The 21,796-nt window shown below is 41.9% G+C and overlaps 1 long non-coding RNA gene across 1 annotated transcript in view; it reads right to left on the bottom strand.

Annotated features, from left to right (window-relative positions):
• Positions 1 to 14,632, bottom strand: part of LOC119473508 — a 45,942-nt gene extending 31,310 nt beyond the window's left edge. The window contains exon 1 of the long non-coding RNA XR_005202724.1: positions 14,604 to 14,632. This is a non-coding gene — a long non-coding RNA (uncharacterized LOC119473508). The remainder of the gene's footprint in view (positions 1 to 14,603) is intronic.
• Positions 14,633 to 21,796: the final 7,164 nt, after the last annotated feature.

Genomic DNA, 21,796 nt, shown 5'->3' with positions numbered 1-21,796 from the left:
GGTAGGTCAGACCATCCTTGACATGATATCTCTAAGGCTTGAAGATCTGTTGTTTTTCACCTCTCCCAAACTCAGCCACTTCACTCCCAACTCTAACTGTAGGTGAGCACAATGTCCGACCCAGAGTTCATGCCTCCTAAGTGTTTGTTGTATAAAAAAATGACTGAAAGATGAATAATGCCATCTGTAAGTTATCAGCACATTATGGTTTTATCTTTCTCAAAACTATTACAACCCAGTTGCTCCCAAGGCAAATTTTCCCAATCATATTTTGTGAAATGCTAGTAATCCTTGAGGTAGCCTTTGTCCTGAATAATTAAAAATAGAGTAGAAAATAATTTTGAGATACTTTTCTAAAATGTAATTTAACACATATATAGTTAACGCTTGAACAACATGGATTTGAACTGCATGGGTCCACTTGTACACTGATTTCTTCTGCCTCTGCCACTCCTGAGACAATAGGACCAAGACCAGCCCTTCCTTCTCCTCCTCCTCCTCAGGCTGCTCAATGTGAAGGTGACAAGGATAGCTCTTTATGGTGATCCACTTCCACTTAATTAATAGTAAATATATTTTCCTTATAATTTTCTTAAGGAAATTCTTTTCTTTTACTTTATTGTATGAATATATCATATAATACAGATAATATAAAAATATGTGTTGACTGTTTATGACCACATGTTTTATGTTATATGTATTACATACTACAGTTATGTTTTGGGGAATTAAAAGTTATACATGAATATTTGACTGTGCAGGGCAGTCAATGTTCTTTACCTCCGTGTTGTTCAAAGGTCAACTGTACATAAGAAGTATGTGCATGTGTGTATTCCTTATTATTACAGCATAGGATGCATACTGCTGTGATTTTTGTTTAAAAAAAAAAAAAAAGACGAGAAATGGCACACCTTAAATTAGAATGCCTGGTGGTCCTATGAGAGATTCTTGATTTACAAACCTGGAACATTCTGCTATAAAATGACACATCGGCAGCTCTAACCAACTTATTTATATTACCTTTTGGATGATTGTCAGTCTATGTTACATATACTTCTTATAAGAGCACTATGCATTTCTGATATTAGTCAGTGTTTGTTGTGCATTAAACACATGAATTGATGTGATCATTTCTTGCAACAATTGAATCAGACAAACTTTTGATTCCTCTTTTAATCCAAATGTGCATTATGTTTATAAGTTCCTTTTGGTATTTCATCAATATATTAATACTATTTTTCCTAGGTTTCCTAGATAAATAAGTTTGAAAAGTCCTATCCTTACAGAGGCATATCATTGAATTGCTCCTGCCTCAACTTGTTGCTTTCCTTGGGGAAACAGCGACTTAGCAATGGAGGAAAAAGTGTATGGGGAGTTTTAGGTAATAAAATAAGGTTCCACAAAAGTTAAAAATTTTAAAGAAATAAACCTCTTGTAAATCGACCATTAACCAGGATTTCAAGGGAGCTGTAAAACACAGATAGATAAACAGAAATGAGCTTGTAAAGGATAGAAAGTCCTGGGCTAGGTTTTAAAACAGAACCAGTGGTTTGTCCATGTAAAAGACAGGCACATGAAATGTCACAGAAAGTTTAAAATAATGAGGGTGCAACCTTATTAGTTAGATAATTTTAAAGAGAAAGGAGAATGAGTTAAATATTAGACAAAGCAGATTTCAAAAGGAAAAAGATAACAATAATCACTTTATAATAATGAAATTTACAACCCCAAGTGAGGACGTCAGTAATGAACTAATTAAAATTAAAACACTGCAAATAATTTTGAAAAATAGAAAAAAAATGAAGATTCTATATTTGATTTATCCTTAATATATTCATTTTAAATAAGAAAATAGAATAAATAATATTTTAACTGAAAAGCTTTTTAAAATAAACTGTCCACACCAAAGAGAGACTGATGGGATGTAGAAAAGAAACTGTAAAGACTAGAATTAATTATTTTGAAAAATAGAATATATAGTGACTTCACATATATTAATAAATCTAAAGACTGTTTCTCTGGGGTAACCTATGACAAATCTATTCAAGAAAAGAGAAACAAATTAAAAATGCAGAAGGAATATAATACATATAGAAGATACAAATATCCAAAGTATGTTATACATAGCTATGTGCTTATGCTTCTGAAAATTTTTTATTAATTTGGATAATTTGTGGAAAAATCATAAATTAATTGTTTCAACAAGAAATACACACACACACACACACACACACACACACACAAACTCAAATATCAATAACCATAGCACAATTTAAGAAAATTATCTTCAGGATTACCCTTTCCTTCAGCCTTACAACCTTCAGGCCTTATATGGTGAATTCTTTAATACTTTAAGGGAAGAGATCACTATGCTGCCTAAAGTGTTGAACAACATAGAGAAATATGAAAAGTTATCTCATTTCTTTTATAAAGCTATCATAAGTCCTTATACTAAAATCTGACAGAGAATACCAAAAAAGTATTTATAATTCAGCTTCACGTATTAATACATTTGTGAAAATTCTAAATAAAATGATAGTTATTTGAATTCCGTAGTATACTAAGAAAGAATAACCCATCATGACCTCTTGTAAATAGGGTTTATCCCAGGAATGCAGTGGTTCTTAATATCATCTTGATGACTACAGACAGGAGAAATACAAACTTGAACAAATAATAATGAAGAACTGTTGACAAATTTTGGACATATCGAAAGACTACAATTGTTAAAATTGTGTAATGTCAAATACAAGAAAACACAGGCAGACGAATAGAATATAGTACATCTGCAAAATGGGCCCCATTTTACATTCAAATGGAATGTAATAATACATGATAACATATAATATGTAATTATATATGTAATAATGTATAATAATGATGACATCACAAACTAATAGAGAAAAGAGAGGAGATAGGGGTTGGGAGGAGAGGAGAACAACAGCTGTGTTTAAATATCTTAGGCTCATTCACAGAAAGAGGGATCCTTCTCTCAGTTTAGACCTCAAAAGCAGCATCCTTCAGAATGGGCAACAGGGTGGGAGTTGTCTGCTCAATTAGTAGAAAAGCAGAGTAGTCTCTGGAGAACGCAAGCAGGACCCAGTACAGGTATTGATCGACTTACGACCTATGCAACTTACGACCATTAGACTTTACGACCACAATCACTAGCCACGACTGCTCCGCGTCTGGCAGCACAAACGTTGCCCAGCTGGGTGTATGACAGTGCGGACCAGCTTCTGGCAGCACTACCATCTCCGCGTGCACCATTTCAACTGTACATATAGCCTACTCAACTTACGACCAAATAGTGTTACGACCAGTCTGCCGGTCCCAATCGTGGTCGTAAGTTGAGCACTGGCTGTATACAATTTGCAGGAACCAGTGCAAAATAACTGTGGGACTCCTAGTGGTGAAGCATTTCAAGGTGGTGGCAGCAGGGCGTTATACCAAACGCGGGTGTATGACTGCATGGTGACCTTGGCCTGGGCATGAGTTTCCCATCACAGGAGACAGGAGCTGAAGGAAACATTGCTGTGGACATTGTCAAGCGGCATCAAGCACAAGACAGAAAAACAGACTAAATACTTTATTCTAAGATAATCAGTGATGACCATTCTTATTGCTCTCACATTTTCATCAAAATCAAGAGGCAGGGACATGGACACACCCTAGGCTGCCATTTTGAGCCTTGCCTCCTTCTCCATTGAATCATCTAGAACTGTGTCAGTTATTAATTTATAGCACCTGCTCATTTATGTCCTGGAAATATAAAACTGTGCTTTGTGTTATGTAACTTTACTGTTTCACAGCATTTCCACACATATGACCATATTTGACCATGATAGAAAAGAATTCTTCTCTTCATTTTACCTGAAAGCAAAGTTTGACCCAGGTAAGTTCTGATGTGCCTGAGTCACACACACAGCTGGTGAGTTGGCCAAGTGGGGCTCAAACCCAAGTCTTCCAATCCTAAATCATGCCATTATTTGTTTATCCATCCTTCTATCCCTCCTAACTCCTGCTCTGTACAACCTCCTTGGTAGGCCCTGGGGACTCCATAGCTCTTGGCCTTAGGAGCTCAAAATTTAGTGGGAAAGACTGATGGGTACCCAAGTTCCTCAATGCCATAAGATGAGTAAAACAATAGAAGTTAAGTACAAAGAAAGGGAGTCGCACAGAATGCTGAACTCTATCTAAAGGAGCTAACAGAAGCTTCACAAAGAAAGCAGCCATTTAGTGGCTTTGAAGAGTGAAATTGAGTGCTTCCTATTACACAGCTAACTTGAACTGTCACACACAAAAAAAGACATAAGCTCCCCTGGGCTCTCAAGGGAATTGTGCTGGCAAAACAGATCCACACCCAGTTGATTTAGTCCCACTAATGGGAACTTTGTGCCATAGGGAACCCTTTGTAGAGAACAATTCCCCTAGCAAGTGATAAAGACCTGGGAACCCAGGTGAGGAAGTAGTCAGGAGTTGAGAATAGCCAGGAGCCCAGAGATAGTCCACACCACAAAAGTACGTTTTATGTGTTGGACAAATATAACACATCTAATTTGGGCTTGTGGTCACCAGCAAGGTCAGTGGCCAGGATCCTATCCATGGCTCAGAGATAGCATTCCCATGGAACATGTTCAGGGTCTGTGCTGTGCTGTACCTTTAGCAGGTATTAAGACCAGTATCATAACATTTGACTTATCTCCTATGCCAGGCTACATTCACTTGCTCCATAAGGAAATAAGATATCTGCCTAACAGTCAGAGAAACAGACATCATCATTCTTGGGTAATTCCCTTCATCTATGTGGTTCAGTTTACCTGCAGGGCAAACATGACTGATAGTGTCTGCTGCCTGCCTATTAATCCTAATAACCTACCTGAGATGTCACCTGGAAAGCTGTAGCTCCACAACAGATTTTATCAAATGCTTGGCCGCCAAGGAGTTCATAGCTATAATGAGTTTACATCAGATAGAACAGTGCTAGGAAAATAACAAAAGTGGCCATGATAACATTTATTGTATTGTTAAATGCAGCATGGATATGAAGATGGATGATTGAATGCTAGCTTTGACTCTGCCATTTTCTGGCCATAAGTGGGAGCCATGGGTGACTCAGCCTCAGTATCCTTTTATAGCTAATGAGCATGAGGTTACCTACCTTATAGAGTTGTTATGAGAATGAAACAACATAATAGACATGAAAATATTTTTTATGTTATACGATGCTATAGAAATGTTGGCTGTTATTACTGTTAGCAATAATATTCCATTGTACTCAGAAAAAATTGTATCCCATTATAATTACAACCCCAAATCCTGATTACTTGTGTGAGGCCCACATTACTTCTTTTTTTTTTTTTTTTTTGGCGGGTTTTTTTTTTTTTTTTTTTTTTTTTTTTTTTTTTGTGTGTTTTTTGTTTCTCCCAACCTCCGCCTCCTGGGTTCAGGCAATTCTCCTGCCTCCCGAGTAGCTGGGACTACAGGCGCATGCCACCATGCCCAGCTATTTTTTGTGTTTTTTAGTAGAGACGGGGTTACACCATGTTGGCCAGGATGGCCTTGATCTCTTGACCTCGTGATCCACCCGCATCGGCCTCCCAATGTGCTGGAATTACAGGTGTGAGCCACTGTGTCCAGCCCACATTACTTCTTTACATAAGAAACAATCACATTAAGGTAGGATTAATTTAAAAGTAAGTTGCTTCAGAACATATAGACTGATAGGACCTTGGTTGGACCAGAACCACTCCCTTACTATCACAAATGAACCCAAAAACACATAGTCAAAGCCTAAATTAGGTTTCGCAGGGAAATATCTTAAGATCTGGGGCAAGTTGTCAACATCTCCCAGTAGAAGCTGGTTCCTTAGTTACCTCCCAAGGAACTGGCATCTGGTGATGGGAACAAAGACATACATCAAATACCATAATTTAAGGCATAAAGTATTAAGGCCATTAGCTTGACACAGGTAGAGGGTGAGGGAGGCATAGAAAAGACAAAGATCACCACTATCTGGATAGAAGAATCAAAGAAGCCTTCCTGAAAGAGTAACTTTTAAACTGGGCTTTGCAATGAGCACAGATTACCAGTTTGTTATGGTAGAAAGACCATGGACTCTTGGTTCAGCAACTAACCAGTTGTTGACCCTGGTCAAACAACAGCCTCTACCTCTGAGCCTGTTTTCTCATCTGTAAGGTAGGATACAGCTACTAACTGGGAAATATTACTGTTAGGGATAAATTAATAAACAAATATTTGTTCCAACTGTAGACAAAAAGCTTTCATTTCCACTTAATACTTCTGCCCCCCAGTAACTTCAACTTATGTTTCTAAAAACTAAAGGTGGCACTTCAACCAGGGGGTATTTATGGAACATGTCATATGAGTCCAATAGAATGCTGAAAGCAATTTGAGTATCACAGACTTGCAGTATTTGTTAAATTCTAAGATGCCTTTAAGCATAAAAAGTACTGCTGATTTGATCACTTTTGGGCTTGGGGGATATAACATCATATGAACATATCACTTGTAAGATCCTTATTGATTTCAGAAAAATTAAATTTGAAAAAGTATGTTTTTGAATGTGAAGACTCATGGTCTATGATATGGCCTTTCCTCAAAAAGTAAGCAGTCCAGCTGGCAGAATAAGACTACATGGATGAAAAAATTAAAAAAACAAAAAAGCCAAGCAAAAACACAGCCAAATAATGCAGACAAATTCCCAAAGATCTCAGTCCATCTTTCCTGTTGTTAGAGCACTTGGAGATGTGCACAAGGGTCTTACTCTTATATGCTTACAACCCATAACCGTAGGCCATGTGTTCAGACATTCTTGACCAGGCCTAAAGATTCCTGGAGACAACCACCATTAGGTAGGCTTCAGAATTGCAAGTGCACGTTCAAGTCAAACCAATCCAATTTTGACTTTCCCTAAGCATCTACTCTGGGCACACTGTTGTGCCGAGTGCCATGGGAAGATCCAATCCCTTGCTCATTCCTACTGTCCCCTCACAGCCCCTGGTAGAGCACGCAGCACACAGTCAATGTGACTATTGTTTTCCAGACCTAGCTGAACGGATCCTATTATGCAAGTGAGGTCCAAATTCTTATGCAAATGAAACAGAACCAGTCAATCATTAGAGAATAGTCTGCATCAGTGCTTCTCAAAATGCCTATGGTAAAAAACCAGGTTTTTATTTTCAATCTGTGGCCAACTGATGCTTTTGTAAAACACAAAATTACATGCTTGGATGCCATAGTGATGTCAAATTGCTATAAAATGTCTCAACCTTCATTCTCAACTTTGGTACTTATCTCAGCAAGGACCCATGATGGTTTGTAAACTGACACCAGTATGCAGACCACACTGGGAGGAGCATCAGTCAATATAATTCCCAAAACCTCACTATCTGAAAATCTCAGAACGATTGGGAAAAGCAATTGTCAAGTTTCATAAAGCACAAAATAATCATGATGCTAAGAATGTTGGCTGGGCGCAGTGGCTCACACTTGTAATCCCAGCACTTTGGGAGGCTGAGGTGGGTGGATCACATAAGATCAGGAGTTCGAGATCAACCTGACCAACATAGAGAAACCCTGTCTCTACTAAAAATACAAAATTAGCTGGGTGCGGTGGTGGGTGCCTGTAATCCCAGCCACTTGGGAAGCTGAGGCAGGAGAATTGCTTGAACCTGGGTGGCAGAGGTTGTGGTGAGCTGAGATCGCGCCATTGCACTCCAGCCTGGGCAATAAGAGCAAAACTTCATCTCAAAAAAAGAAAAAAGAATATCATTTTTCAAGTGCTTCTTATGTGAAAGGCACCATTGATGATTACAAACTCGTCTGATCCTGTATTTTCATTGAGGAGACTGGTTTGAATTGAGGAAAGCAACCAGTGCCCCTCTCAGTTCTCTTTGTCCATGGCTTAAATGGAGCAAGTGCAGGTGTCACTGGCAATAGAACACATGGGGCTCCAGAAGTCAGGCAGCTCTGGGTTAGTCCCTGTGATTCTATATACCATCGATATGAATTAGGGCAAGCAACCCCCATCTCACAGAGCCTTGATTTTTCTCACCTGGATATATGGACCTCTGTTACTTATGATTACTGTTTGAGATGTATGATGGATTGCTATGGTGTCAATGTGGCCATGAGGCAGTCGAGTGGCTTGTCATAGATTCCAGGGAGAAATAGCAGCAGAGAGAAAAGTTCTGATGAGGCTCTTAGAGTAGAAAAAGGCCTCAAAGTCTCTCTAATAAAGAACAGCTGAGGGACAAGAGAAGCATGGCCTGGAAGAGAAGCAATTCAGAAGGACAACAGAGCTGCCTTCATTTAAAAGAGCTGTTACATGGGAATGAGCATGGCCTTTTCTGGTCCCAAAGCCAAGGAAACAAAGCCAATATGAAAAAATTATAGGGAGAAAGATTTCTGTACAAAGGAAGAAGTTTCTGGCATCCAGAGTGTTCCAAAGATGGAAGGGACTAGCTGGATTGGACTGAGCTGCTGCTGGTGTGTGAAGCCTGTGTCCTCTTGTCAGGAAGTCTGTAGTGGGTGACAGTAGCAGGAGATCAAAGACTGGGCTCAGTTGTCTCCAGGTATTTTCTGGACCTACCTCTAAAAATTCAAGAAGCAACTTTCCCGCTGTGGGAAGAGCCTACTCAGCCTTTTGTTGGCTTGGGCATATAAGGTAGTAGAGCTAGGCAGATGTCAATAAGTCAATCAGAACTACTAAAAATGGCAGAGTGGGTGCCGAAAAGTGGCCCTAAATCCCTTTTATTTGTCTAGCCTTGTACAGTATGTGAACCATCTTCACACATTGCCTCACCCCACTCTGGGAGGTTTTACAGATATGAAGCAAAGGCTCAGAAAAGTTCCTAGTTCAGCAAAGAACTCACACCCAGAAAATTAGAGACCCAGGGCTCCAACCAAATAGTCTGATTCTCAATCCCAATCTTTTCCCACTGCCTTCTCCCTGAGCTTCCATTCATCCCTTTGTGAGACTCAGTGTCCTTATCCCAGGTAATCATACCCACCACAACGCTTAGGCTGCTTGTGAAGGTCAGAGGTGCAAAAGTATTTGGAAATGCTTTGAACAATTGGAATAATTTCTTTCTTTCCTTCCCTGCCTCCCTCTCTCTTCCTTCCTTCTCTCTTTCCCCCCTTCTTTCCCCCTTCCCTCCTTCCTCCCTCAATCCCTCACTTCCTCCTTCCCTTCTTCCTTCCATTCCTTCATTCTCTCTTCCCTCCTTCCTCATCTCCCTTCCTTTCTTCTTCCTTCCTTTCTCCTTTCCTCCATCCCTCCCTTCCTCCCTCTCTCCCTCCTTCTTTTTTCCTTTATTTCTTAAATGTTTACTGAACAGATTTAATGTTCCAGGAACTATGACAATTAGCTAGTATGCTAAGATGAATAATAAATAACCTTCATCTTCAGGGATCTACCAGTCTGGCTGGGGGATACAGACATGATCAAGAGAAAATCATGAAGTGTGACAATAGTCAAAATATAAATGTGTATAAGGAAGATTGTATAGAGGTAGGGGTGATTAATTCAGGTCGAGGAGTGGAATGGCTAGCGGAGGCTTCCCAGAGAAGGTGACATGTGAACTAATCTTGAAAGGAAGACTTGCAGCTTAGCGGGCAGGTGGTATTGGAAAGGTTTCGGTCAGGAGAGAGAGGCTACTTCAGGAAAAGAAAGGAACATTCACTAAACCATGAAGATTTAGAACAGCATGGTATATTCAGGGGCCTGGAAGTAGTGCAGTAGAACTGGGGGTCAGGTAAGCACCAGGAGCGGTGAGAGGCAGGACTAGAGAGGCCAGTGGCAGTGGGGAGACAATGCCAGCTTACAGAGCTGTGATTTTATCTTGAGTGAAATGAGGAATTTCTAAAGTGATTCAGTCAGCGGAGAGACATAGTAGGGGTTTTAGAAGTAGTACTTGGGTATAGAGCGTAGAATATCACTGGTCATCAGAGAAATGCAAATCAAAACTACATTGAGATACCATCTCATGCCAGTTAGAATGGCGATCATTAAAAAATCTGGAGACAACAGATGCTGGAGAGGATGTGGAGAAATAGGAACACTTTTGCACTGTTGGTGGGAGTGTAAATTAGTTCAACCATTGTGGAAGACAGTGTGGCGATTCCTCAAGGACCTAGAAATAGAAATTCCATTTGACCCAGCAATCCCATTACTGGGTATATATCCAAAGGATTACAAATCGTTCTACTATAAGGACACGTCCACACGAATGTTCATTGCAGCACTGTTTACAATAGCAAAGACCTGGAACCAACCCAAATGCCCATCGATGATAGACTGGACAGGGAAAATGTGGCACATATACACCATGGAATATTATGCAGCCATCAAAAATGATGAGTTTGTGTCCTTTGTAGGGACATGGATGAACCTGGAAACCATCATTCTCAGCAAACTGACAGAAGAGCAGAAGATCAAACACCGCATGTTCTCACTCACAGGCGGGTGTTGAACAATGAGAACACATGGACACCGGGAGGCGAGCACTACACACTGGGGTCAGTTGGGGGGAAATAGGGGAGGGACGGTGGGTGGTGGGGAGCTGGGGAGAGATAGCAAGGGGAGAGATGCCAGATGTAGGTGATGGGGAGGAAAGCAGCAAATCACACTGCCATGTGTGTACCGATGCAACAATCTTGCATGTTCTTCACATGTACCCCAAAACCTAAAATGCAATAAAATAAATGGAAAAAAAAAAGAATACATAAGAGGGGAGAGACTTGTGATTCTCTTTCCTCCTTTTCCATGCCCCAGATACATCCTCAGCACTTTTCTGCCCTGTTGTTGCAAACTGCTTCTTCTGGGCTCCCTTGAGCTAGGCTCTGGGTCCATCCAATGGGAAGTACCAACAGGGGGAAGGCAAGTAGAGGGTGCATTGTGTGATTTCTCCCTGCTCTGTCCCTGTTGCCACATGGACTCTCTAGCTATGCACCACTGAGCAGCCCTTCCTCCACAGTTTCACTTCTCACTGGGCTTCAATATCTGTTTCTTCCCCTTGTCCCTTTGGTTATAGAGGTGATAATAGCTTCCAACCGTTGCTAGTCTCTAGGTGCCTCAACATCCCTTGCTTATTTCACTAACCCTGCCCCACCCCTCTAAGCAGTTCCTTCATTAATGTTTCTTCATTTGAACTATGTGAGGTGAATTCTGCTTCCTGCCATTTCCCTATAGGTCATGGTCAAGGTTGGATTGAAGCCTGGAGAGAGGCAGAATCATTGCAGTAACCTGAGAGTCGACACAGAAGTAGTAGGGGTGAAAAAGAGGCAGCAGAATGCAGAATCTTTCCAAAGAAGAGACAACTGATCTTGATTTCAGCTTCTGCGAGGTTTGCAGGAGAGAGAAGGTCCTGAGAGGTTTCTGACTTGGTGGGACATTCCCCAAAATGGAGAATTCAGGAGATGAAGCAGGTTCTGGTGGATTGATGAGATTAATTTTGAGCAGCTGAGTTTGAGGCAACTTTGGGCCATCGGGAGATGTCCAGGAGGCAAATGGATCAAAGGATCTGGTGTAAAGATTTAGCCAAACCACCAACATAAAGAGCTAATAGCTAAGGTTCATGGACAACGGAGAAGTGTACTAAACTTGCCACAAATTCTCCCCTTGGTTCCATATTAATAATTATTGATATGAAAATAAGTAGAGTTATAATGACCCAAGATTTCACAGAAAACTCTGTTCAGATGCGCCTGTTTTGTGCCACGATTAATTACCCCCCTCTTAAAGACGTAGGGGTTTGTTTTTCAAATCCATGATTTTCCCTGGTGTTCCATTTAGTCATTCCTATTTTTCACCACCAGATTGTTTGCTGGGGAAAAGAACAAAAACAGCAACAGATGTCTTTGTTTTGGGGTTTTGCAAAACTCCCTGGTTAAGATAACACTTTCAATTAAAGAAATTATATCATCCAAATACCATATGCCTATAAGCCTGCAATTGCAAAAATCACCTGCTTTCTGAAATTGTTTGAAGAGTCTCTTTAACCACCACTCAAAAGCTTAGTTGGGCATCTACATAGGTCCCTCTCTTCTTTCCTGTGGATTCGGAAAGCTTCAGTTCAGAAAGCTGGTCAAGAGGGGCATCTTCTGATTTGTTCTCAGAGCTCTGCAGACACTCATCACCAAGTTCTGAGTCTTCATGTGCACCTCCCCCAACACATACACACACATATGTGTATGCCAGGTCCTAATGAACAATGAATAAAACAGGCTACACACAAACAGGCGTGTGTAGCCTGTGTTTTATTCATTGTTCATTAGGACCTGGCATATTTTAGACGCCAAACAACTGTGGAATAAATCAACTAATTTCTTCTTTCCTTTCTTCCTCTCTCTTTCTTTCTTCTATAGCTTCACATTTCCTAAAAGACGTCTGTGCCACGTGGTTGCTAAGCACTGAGAGCACAAAGGTAATTAAGCAGATTCCCTGTCCTCAGCACACCCATAGTCTAGTAGAGAGATTATTAAGCAGAAGGAGAATGCTAATTCCAGGTTTCTTAAGAGAAAGAACCAGGCTTCATTCCCTTTGTGGTCCATTTTTGCACAGTGCCAGGAACTCTATAGAGATTCGGTAAATGTTTGCTGAATGAAATGTTTGTTGAATGAAGTATGCCTTACCCAGATAAGCAAGCCCTATACTGCAGAAGCACAGGAAAATCATGCTAAAAATCTGAGTGGGAGTGAACAGAAGAGGATTCATTGAGCAGGTGGTATGTGCCCTGAGAGCTGAAAAGGGCTGGGGGAAGGCAGGAGAGCAGGGCCTGCTGGGCTGGAAGAAGCACTTCCATCAAAGCACAGAGGTGTGACTGTGCGTAGGAAGACACCATGAACTGTGAGTGATCCAATTTGGCCACTACATCAGGTGGGAGGAGGACATGTGAGCTGAACCCCAATGTAGAGAGTTTTTAAGGCCTGCTTTGAAGAGTGGGCTTTGTGAGACATTGGGGAAACACTGCAGGCTGTGACAAACATGAGGTGGCATCTAGTCCAACTCAAGCCTGCTGTGATAGACTCACACACCCTGTCCTGTGTTGTGAACATTAGGTAAGAGTCTGATCTTTCTTATTTGACTGCAGTCAATTTCAGAGTGGGAATTTGAATTTGGTATTTATGGAATATGCAGCTGGATATTTTTTCTGCCCATCCAGATCCACTGTCTGCACTTTTCTATACAGCTCTGTGCCCCTGGAGGCTGACCAGGCAGAGGACATCAGGGGCTCCCTTGTCTCCAGTCTCCAGTTGGTTTTGGCCAATGGGTGCCACCAGCAGGAGATCAGAACTGAAAGGAAAGTGAGGTTAGGGTATTTCCTCTCCTGGCTCCTTTTCTGTCAGGTTGCAGTGGGTTAGCTGTATTTCTTTACCAAAGGCCACAGCTCTTGAAAGGCTACAACCCTATCTATGTGGCTACTTTCTCCTGGTTCCACGACCATGCTTTCCCCTCACCCTTTCAGGCCTGGGGAAGACAACAGTGCCCTTCTGTTGCTAGCCGTGAGATCTAGCATGATCCTTCATTTCTTTCTCTATGCCTGTAACTCTTTCAACAACTATTCCCCTCAAACTACCTGGTTTGAGTGTTCTAAGACTTATCCGAGCACCTTGTATATACCAAGTACACTCTAAAGTGCTTTTCATACATTTATTAATGTAATCCTCTCAAAGTATCAAAAATTTGAATTTCAAAAATTTTAGGTAATTGGTAAAGACCGTCTTCTACAAGTTAGGATACCCCCATTTTAGAATAGTTTCTAGCACGTGATAGCTCCTTGACTGAATGTGTGAGTGAACACAAGATTGTGCATACTAAATACTAATATGAGTGTTAGAGATCGCAAGAGCTTTTGGAATTCAGTGGTAGTAGGAGCAGCTTTGGAGTCAGAAAAGCAAAAGCAAAATCCTAACTCTACTACTGACCACTTCTCTGAGCCTTAATTCCTTACGTGGAAATTTGCATGACAATTCCTACTACATAAGGTGGTTGTAAGAATTAAACAAGATAATATTCCTACAGTACCCAGGATAGAACAGTGCTTTATAAATGGTAGGCTTAGTTACACACACTCTGATTAATAGTCACAGCAGTGTTGAAAACCCACATGAACAGACAGCCTCAATGAATATTCTTTTCTTCTCTAAATTATTGCTCCAAAACACAAATACATACAAACATACATGCAGTTCCTTGTTGGAGAAATTAAGTTGCCAGTGCTTGAGGCTTCCTGTTCATACTGTTCCTGCTTCTTTTACTTGGCCATCTCAAAAGCTTCATGGTTGGGCCAGGCATGGTGGATCATGCTTGTAATCCAGCACTTTGGGAGGCCAAGGCGGGCGGATCACTTGAGGTCAGGAGTTTGAGACCAGCCTGGCTAACACAGTGAAACCCAGCCTCTACTAAAAATACAAAAATTAGCTGGGTGTGGTGGCAGACACCTGTAATTCCAGCTAATCAAGAAGCTAAGGCAGAAGAATCACTTGAACCTCGGAGACAGAGTGAATTAGTCTGTTTCCACACTGCTTATAAAGACATACCAGAGACTGGGAAGAAAAAGAGGTTTAATTGGACTTACAGTTCCACATGGCTGGGGAGGCCTCAGAATCTTGGCAGGAGGTCAAAGGCACTTCTTACATGGTGGCAGAAAGAGAAAAGGAGAAAGAAGCAAAATCAGAAACCCCTGATAAACCCGTCAGATCCATGAGACTTAGTCACTATCATGAGAATAGCATGGAAAGACTGGACCCCATGATTCAGTTACCTCCCCTTGGGTCCCTCCCACAACATGTGGGAATTTTGAGAGACACAATTCAAGTTGAGATTTGAATGGGGACACAGCCAAACCATATCGTGGAAGTTGCAGTGAGCCGAGATCAAACCACTGCATTCCAGCCTGGGCGACAAAGCAAGACTCCAGCTAAAAAAAAAAAAAAAAAAAAGAAAAAGACATATTTGAAAGCTACCGTGTACCAGTCACCAGTCACTTTCATATTCTCTCATATTTCATTTTCACAAGAACACACAACACATAGAATTCCTGTCTATGTGATGAACTTGGTGAAGTTCAGAGACGGTAAGTATTTTGCTCAAGGTCATACAGCTCGTACGGAGTGCAATCAGGATTTGAGCTCAGGTGTTCCAGTGCCTGAGTCATATTCAGCCTTCCCCATGCCTTGCTGTGGGGTCTAAGCCACCTCCCGCAGCCAGGTGGATTCCCTCATCTTTCACTTCACTGGATGCTTATCTGCCTTCCTTTCTAAGCTCAAACATCTTCAACTGGAAGCAGCCAACCATTCCAAGACACATGATAATTACTCACTTAGGAGTGAGCCACAGGTCTTTCCTGCTTGGCTTTGACAGCTCTTCTCTTCTAATTGTTTCCAGGGGAGAAACTGCACGTTAACAAAATTCCAATAAGAATACGGTGGTGACAAAGCAGGGAGAAAGCACAAACAATAGGAGGAAATGTTGAAAGATTCCCTTTCATCTCCTAACGGCAGTCTGAGGCTGGACACGTCCACTCCTGGGAATAGAATCCAAGGGCAAAAGTCCCTCGCGATGAGCCCACATTTTAGGAGTGCACGGTTACTTTTCCTTCCGTTTTTTAAAAATATTTTTCTAACCAGGTCTCCGGAATTGAATATAAACACTGCCAGTGTTGTTTCATCCTTTCCAAACAGCATTCCACTCCCCAGCTGCTAACGCCCCTGTTGAGAACTTGAGTGTCTAGATAAATGGGCCCATGCCTTTGAAATCTTGGGAAAGAGAGGTGAGACATAACAAAACACACAAGCTCTGTTCTGATTCTGCTTCTATCCTCAGAGTGCCTCTGTGAGGGCGAGCCTGAGGGGAAAATAGGACGGAAGCTCAGATTTGATCTTCACTTACCCTAAGCCTCAGCTGAGCTTAGAAAATGAGGCAAATGAGAAGAAAGTGAAATTGGACAGAAAGCCTTGCTTTTGAGTCCTGGCTCCCGCATGTATCAGCAAATGACTCACCACGTCTAAGCCTCAGTGTCTTCAGCAATGCCGTGGGGACAACATCTACCCCTCACGGCTATTGCAGAGATTCAAAAGATACTCTGTTCCCGTGGTATGGTGCCCAGGCTGGTCTCTTTGGGGCTCAGGCTGGCACTGGTTGATAGATGTGGCCACCCCATCCCTCCCCCTGCAGCTTTTTCTAAGAGGAGACGGAAGCTTCCGTGCGAGCACTTTGAAGCAGCTGCCTACTGATCTGAAGCCTCCTTAAGCGGAGCCCTTGGGATGCACAGCTGCACTCAGAGACAGAGGTTTCACAGTTCAGACTACAAAATCTTCAACAATTCAGTGTGTTCACCACTCTCTTCTTCATTTACCACACAGAAGGCAGGGGCAGAGAGGAATGGGGAAGGGAGGAGCCAGTGTGCAGACAGGAGCTGGGGACACCAGTCTGGCTAACGAGTTGGTTGAGCCTATCTTATCAGAAGATCCTTGAAGAAGGATTGTTGAACAACATGGGATCAGACAAATAGCAGTATAGCAGCCAGGCAGACAGAGAGGAGCCAGAGCCCCACATAGCCTAAAAAAGAGCAAAAAGCAGTTTATGTATTTATGTAACAAATTTTTTTAGTACCAACTACATACCAGATGCCAAGCTAGCTAGAGATGGTGTATGTATCTCTGAGTGAGACTATAAGGACCCCAGTTTTCCTAGAGCTTATATTTTTGTTGGTCTGGAATCAAGTAATTAGTAGTTGTGTACCCTCAAGCATGTCATTCTACCGCATGGAACCTCAGTTTTCTCACCTATAAAATGAGACTAATACCTACCACCAGGGCTGACACCATAGGTATTACTGAAGGACTTATGATTCTTTGAAGATTGTTTAACATTCATTAAGAAGAGAATGTACTGGATGAGGGAAGAGCTGAGAGGACAGGCACGGCAGGTCCAGGAGCTGGAGTTGTGCAGGGCACACCCTCACAAGCACACCTGGTGCCCCAGGATGGCAGCATCCCAGTATACACTCCACTCAGCTCAGCAGAAACAAGTCCTATGATCATCTCAATCCGCCCTCCATGGAAGACAGTTTAGCCACGTGCGGCTCATTCCTTCCCCCCAGGCAGTTTATCTAACTTTCTTCCAGCCACATACATTGTTCTGTCTCAGAACTCTTCAAATATGTCTCTTATTTCCAATGATACTTAATCACCTTTGAATGTTGGTGGACTGAGTTCCTGTTCAACTGGCCAAACCATACCATAACCCAGCTCGGTTTACTTCCAGGATTTGAAGGGTTAAATGAAAAAGAATACGTAACACAGCACCTGGCAGGCAGGACCCACTTAAGAGGAGCTGGTCCTCATAATCTCCATCACCCTCACCACAAAGCTGTTGGAGAAGTAAATGAGGTGATACAGAGAGGGGGTGGTATCCAGACAATGCTCTATAGATCCCAGTGAGTATTATTATTGTCCATTTTATCAGTGGCAGCAGCAAGAAAGGCCAAACAATCAGCAAACTAGATAGCTAATGGTCTGAAACTACAGAACAAACTAAGGAAAGCAGAGTAAAGGATGACCAGAAACACCCCATGGTTTGCAACCTTCTGGACAAAGACATGCCTGCCCCTCTGGTCCTGCACAGATTCTGAAGGAAACCCCTCCCTCTCCCCCATTCTCTCCCAGCTCCCCAGTCCCCACCCCAGCTTCCGCCACCCAGCCAACATTATTTTCTCGGCCCCTTTAAATTGGAGGCTTTTAGGGCCATATCCTGCCATCAATTTGGGGGCTGACTTCAATGAACGTTCTGTGCAGGGCGGGAGAGGGGCAGGATACAGCTTTCTCCTGGCGGGCCCTGATACAATAGGGTTTTCTACTGAGATCAATGGATTAATTGCAAACGCTCCATTTGGGGCCATAAGGAGGTGCATTGTTTTCCCACAGTCGGCTGGCTGTCAGGGCTAGGCTTGCCAAACTTCATTTTTGAAAAGTCAGGGAAAACAATTTTGTGAAAAAGGGGTAGGGGTGGAGGGGTACAGCACAGTAATTTTGATCATTTCACTAAAGGTCAATAACAATTATAGCGAAAATTCAGAAGGCACATTTGTTCTCTGACTGAGGCCCTCTCTGGAAAATTCCATCCCGAAACAATTTGCTTTCTCTCTTCCAGTCCTCCCCTCCTCCACAAGGCTCTCTCTCCACCAACGCCCCAGCCCACTCAGAACTACCCCGTCCTCTGGCTCCTCCCCCCACATCAGAAACTCTCTCCCCTGGAAACAGCCTTCTAGGTTGAGAAGGAGAAGCGACCAGGGAATTCCGTTCCTTTCCCCTGGGAAGTTGAGATGGGTACAGTGGCATCATTCCTTTCTCCCTGGAGTTGTGGAAGTGTTTACCTGGTGATGGAAATGGCCTGAGCATAGGGGAATCAAAGTCCTACATCTAATGACTAATAGTTGATACTTGGGAAAATTCAACTCTGAACATTCACAGTGTCATCTATAAAACGGGAAGAGTAATCTGGACCTTGTGAGATTACTGTGAAGATGAAATGAGAAGATTGAGAGGCCATCTGAACTGACACACTGCTTGCACACCATCAAGACCACGACTGTTGGCCTGACATTCAAAGTCCTCCACTTTCTGCCCTCCTCCGCCCTTTCCAGCCTTATTTCCCACTCCTTCCTCCCTCCCTCTCTTTTCTGTGCATAACCTGTCCTTTCTCTATCCTACCCGCTGTTCTAACTCTGAACTCCGAAATGCACATGACACCCTACCCATCCTAAGACTAAGTTTAACTGTCAACTTATCCAAAAACTTGAATTCTTTCAGCTATGATGAATTCTCTCCTCGACACTTAGCACCTTGCTTCTTCCATGCCTTCAACACTCCATATTCTACTTAGCTGTAGTTCTCCCAGTCACACACTGATTCATTGAACACTTAGAATTGTAATTCAGAGCCCAGCCCTGGGGTCAAGGGTGCCTGAATTTGAAACTCAACTCTACTTCTTGCTTGCTGTGGGATCTTAGCTTTTCTGTGCCTCAGTTTCCTCATTTGTAAAATGGGAATAATAATTATAACTGTCTCAGAGGTAGTTAATATGAGATACTATACGTAAAATCCTTCAAAGGATGCTTGGTACATTGTGAGTGCTCAGCAATATTGGGTAGTATTATTATTAAATACCTAGTCTGTTTCAGGGCCTAAGAATACAATGATGGATAAGACAGGCTTTTCTTCGACAAATACTTCTTAAGTGGCTTCTATATGGCAGGGATTTCTACTACTTCTAGGGTGAAGAAAAAAGGAGTAGAGATGGATAATAAACAGAAAAAAATAGATAAGAAAAATATCATCTTGTAAAAAGTGCTATATTGCTAATTACAGTAGATTTAAGTGATGGAGCATAGGTGAAGGGCTTTTTTAGACAGAAGGCTGAGAAAGCCTCTTTGAGGAGGTGGCTTTTAGGCTACATGAACTAACCCTTAGCTCCCACTTCCTCTAAAGGTGAGCAAGAGCTCCTGCAAGGGAGTGGTATAAGTGCTGGCTAGGGATATAGGGGTCGTGATGTGAATAGAATCAGGTAATATCTTCACTGGATAGCAAACACCCTTGTATTCTCTGGAAGGAGCTGAAAGGTATGAGCGTCACAGCTTTGGGACCAGGTGAAGTTGGATTTGTGTCCCAGCGGTACAACTCCCCAGTCTTTGAGCCTCACATTTCTCTTCTATACAGTGGAGCCAATGACACTTCTTTCCCGTGTGTTAGAAACACCACATAAGAAGATGTAGGTAAAGTGACTCTACAAGGTAGGAATTCCATGAATTCCCCTCCCCACCACATCAGAGAGCCCTGAGGCTGAGAACTGCATGTCTGTACTCATTACTATATTAAAAACGTAAAGAAAAAAATGGAATATTCTACTGACTACTTGTTCATTTCCCACTGAAATGCCATAAAATGTTTTTTCAAGGGATACAAAATAGGAGGAAAAGGAAGGATCCTTTTTTTAAAAAAAAAATTATCTCTTCTCCCTTGCCCTAAAAAAAAAAAAATGGTTTCTAGAACATCAAAAGCCCCTCAAAGAATCAACAATATTTTTTGATGATGGAAGTATGAATAATCAAACATATGGATTGCATTTCCTTAAATTATACAGTACCTAAAAACCAGAAGGGAAAAGAGGGTGCTGGTAAAAATGTTTTTTCCATTTTATTAAAACCTCAAATTCTGAAAAATACTTTCATGACTACTATTACTACACACACACACACACACACACACACACACACACAGAGTCACAAACACACACATACACACACATTTTTCACTATCCAACTTTCAAGAAAAAGAATGATCACAATGAGCATTTTCTCCCTGCTCAAAGTGTTGTCCTGGCCAGCTCTAATTCTCCAACACCAGCCTCATTCATAGAAATTAGGGGACCATAAATTAGTTTGACTCCCAAGCTCTGCTAACATGCCAGTTGTGTGGCCTTATGCAAGTCACTTAAATTCTCCAAGTTTGGGCTTTCTCTGTTGTAAATAGGAATAATAGTCCAGACTTCACAAATGGTGGTGAGAATCAAATAGAATAAGAGACACTGTTTGAACATACCTTGTAAATTGCAATGTCAAGCTCATGTGAGAGATGGAAATGCCTCCAGGAAGCTATCCCTTCCTGGATAGCGATGCTGGCAATGGTTAAAGAGGCCAACTGCCCACCTTCAAACTCCCACTCTGCCTATTATAAGTTAGGTGTTTCTGGGCAGATAACTAGCTACTCTATGCCCATTTACTTATTTGAAAAACGGGTTATTGCTAACAATAATGGTACTACATCACACAGTGGTAATGAGGATTAAATAAGTAAATATTTAAAAGTAGTTAGGATAGTGTCAGTGTTTGTTCTGAAGGAGTGAACGTGAGAAGAAGAAATGAAGGGAGGAAGGAAGAGGGAGGGGAAGGAGGGAGGGAGGAAAGAAATGTCCCACTAGAGATCCCCTGTGCTGGAAATTCAACCATTTAGTCCTTGGTATTAAGTATTATCTTTTCCAAGACTCCTTTCTGAAAATGCAAATGCTCATAAAAGGCATGGCATAGCAATTCAAATTTAATGTGTATTTATTGAGCAACTACTGTATGCAAGGCAGTGTGTTGTGTCATTTAATCCTCTGATCCCTTGGAGAGTGGGAGTGGGGAAGGTAACACATGGAACCTAGAGGAAAAGGGGAGACAGAGGGAGAGAAAGAGACAGAAGAGCCATTTCCCCTACAGTGGCTTTGGCATTGCACGGACTTGGGTCCATATGTTGGTTCTGCCAGTTACCAACTCTATGACCTTGGACAGGCATTCACCACCTCAAGTTTTACCTTTAAAAAAATCAGGAAAATGACAATTACATTGTTGTGGGGATAAAATGAGATAATTGTGTACACATCTAATTTTTCTCCTCCCTACTCCACATTTTTGTGACATGCCTCCCTTGACTTCTATGCACTGGTTAGAAAGAAATTGCTAACGGCAGCAGCTAGGGGATTAAAGTCAGAACTCTCTGAAGAGGAAATCAGTTTGCCATTTTCTCTGTTCAGTAAAAGGCAATTTTGTGAAGAGTATGCTCCTCTAACTCATAGGAAAGCATTTCCTCCGTGTAACATCTCCAATCGATTTCAGCCGGCAATAACCAAGTGACTAACTCTTCCTCTGGGGGCAAAGAGCCAGACCTGGTGTTCAACTTCTCCCTCGCCTCCCAACTGCAGAGATGATTCTTGCTGGATACTGGTCCTTGG

This window comes from Cebus imitator, unplaced genomic scaffold, assembly GCF_001604975.1.
Source record: "Cebus imitator isolate Cc_AM_T3 unplaced genomic scaffold, Cebus_imitator-1.0 Scaffold163, whole genome shotgun sequence".
In the NCBI taxonomy this organism is placed as follows: Eukaryota; Metazoa; Chordata; class Mammalia; order Primates; family Cebidae; genus Cebus; species Cebus imitator.
Note: the sequence above shows the minus strand (reverse complement) of the source record. Positions and strands in the feature narration are given on the sequence as shown.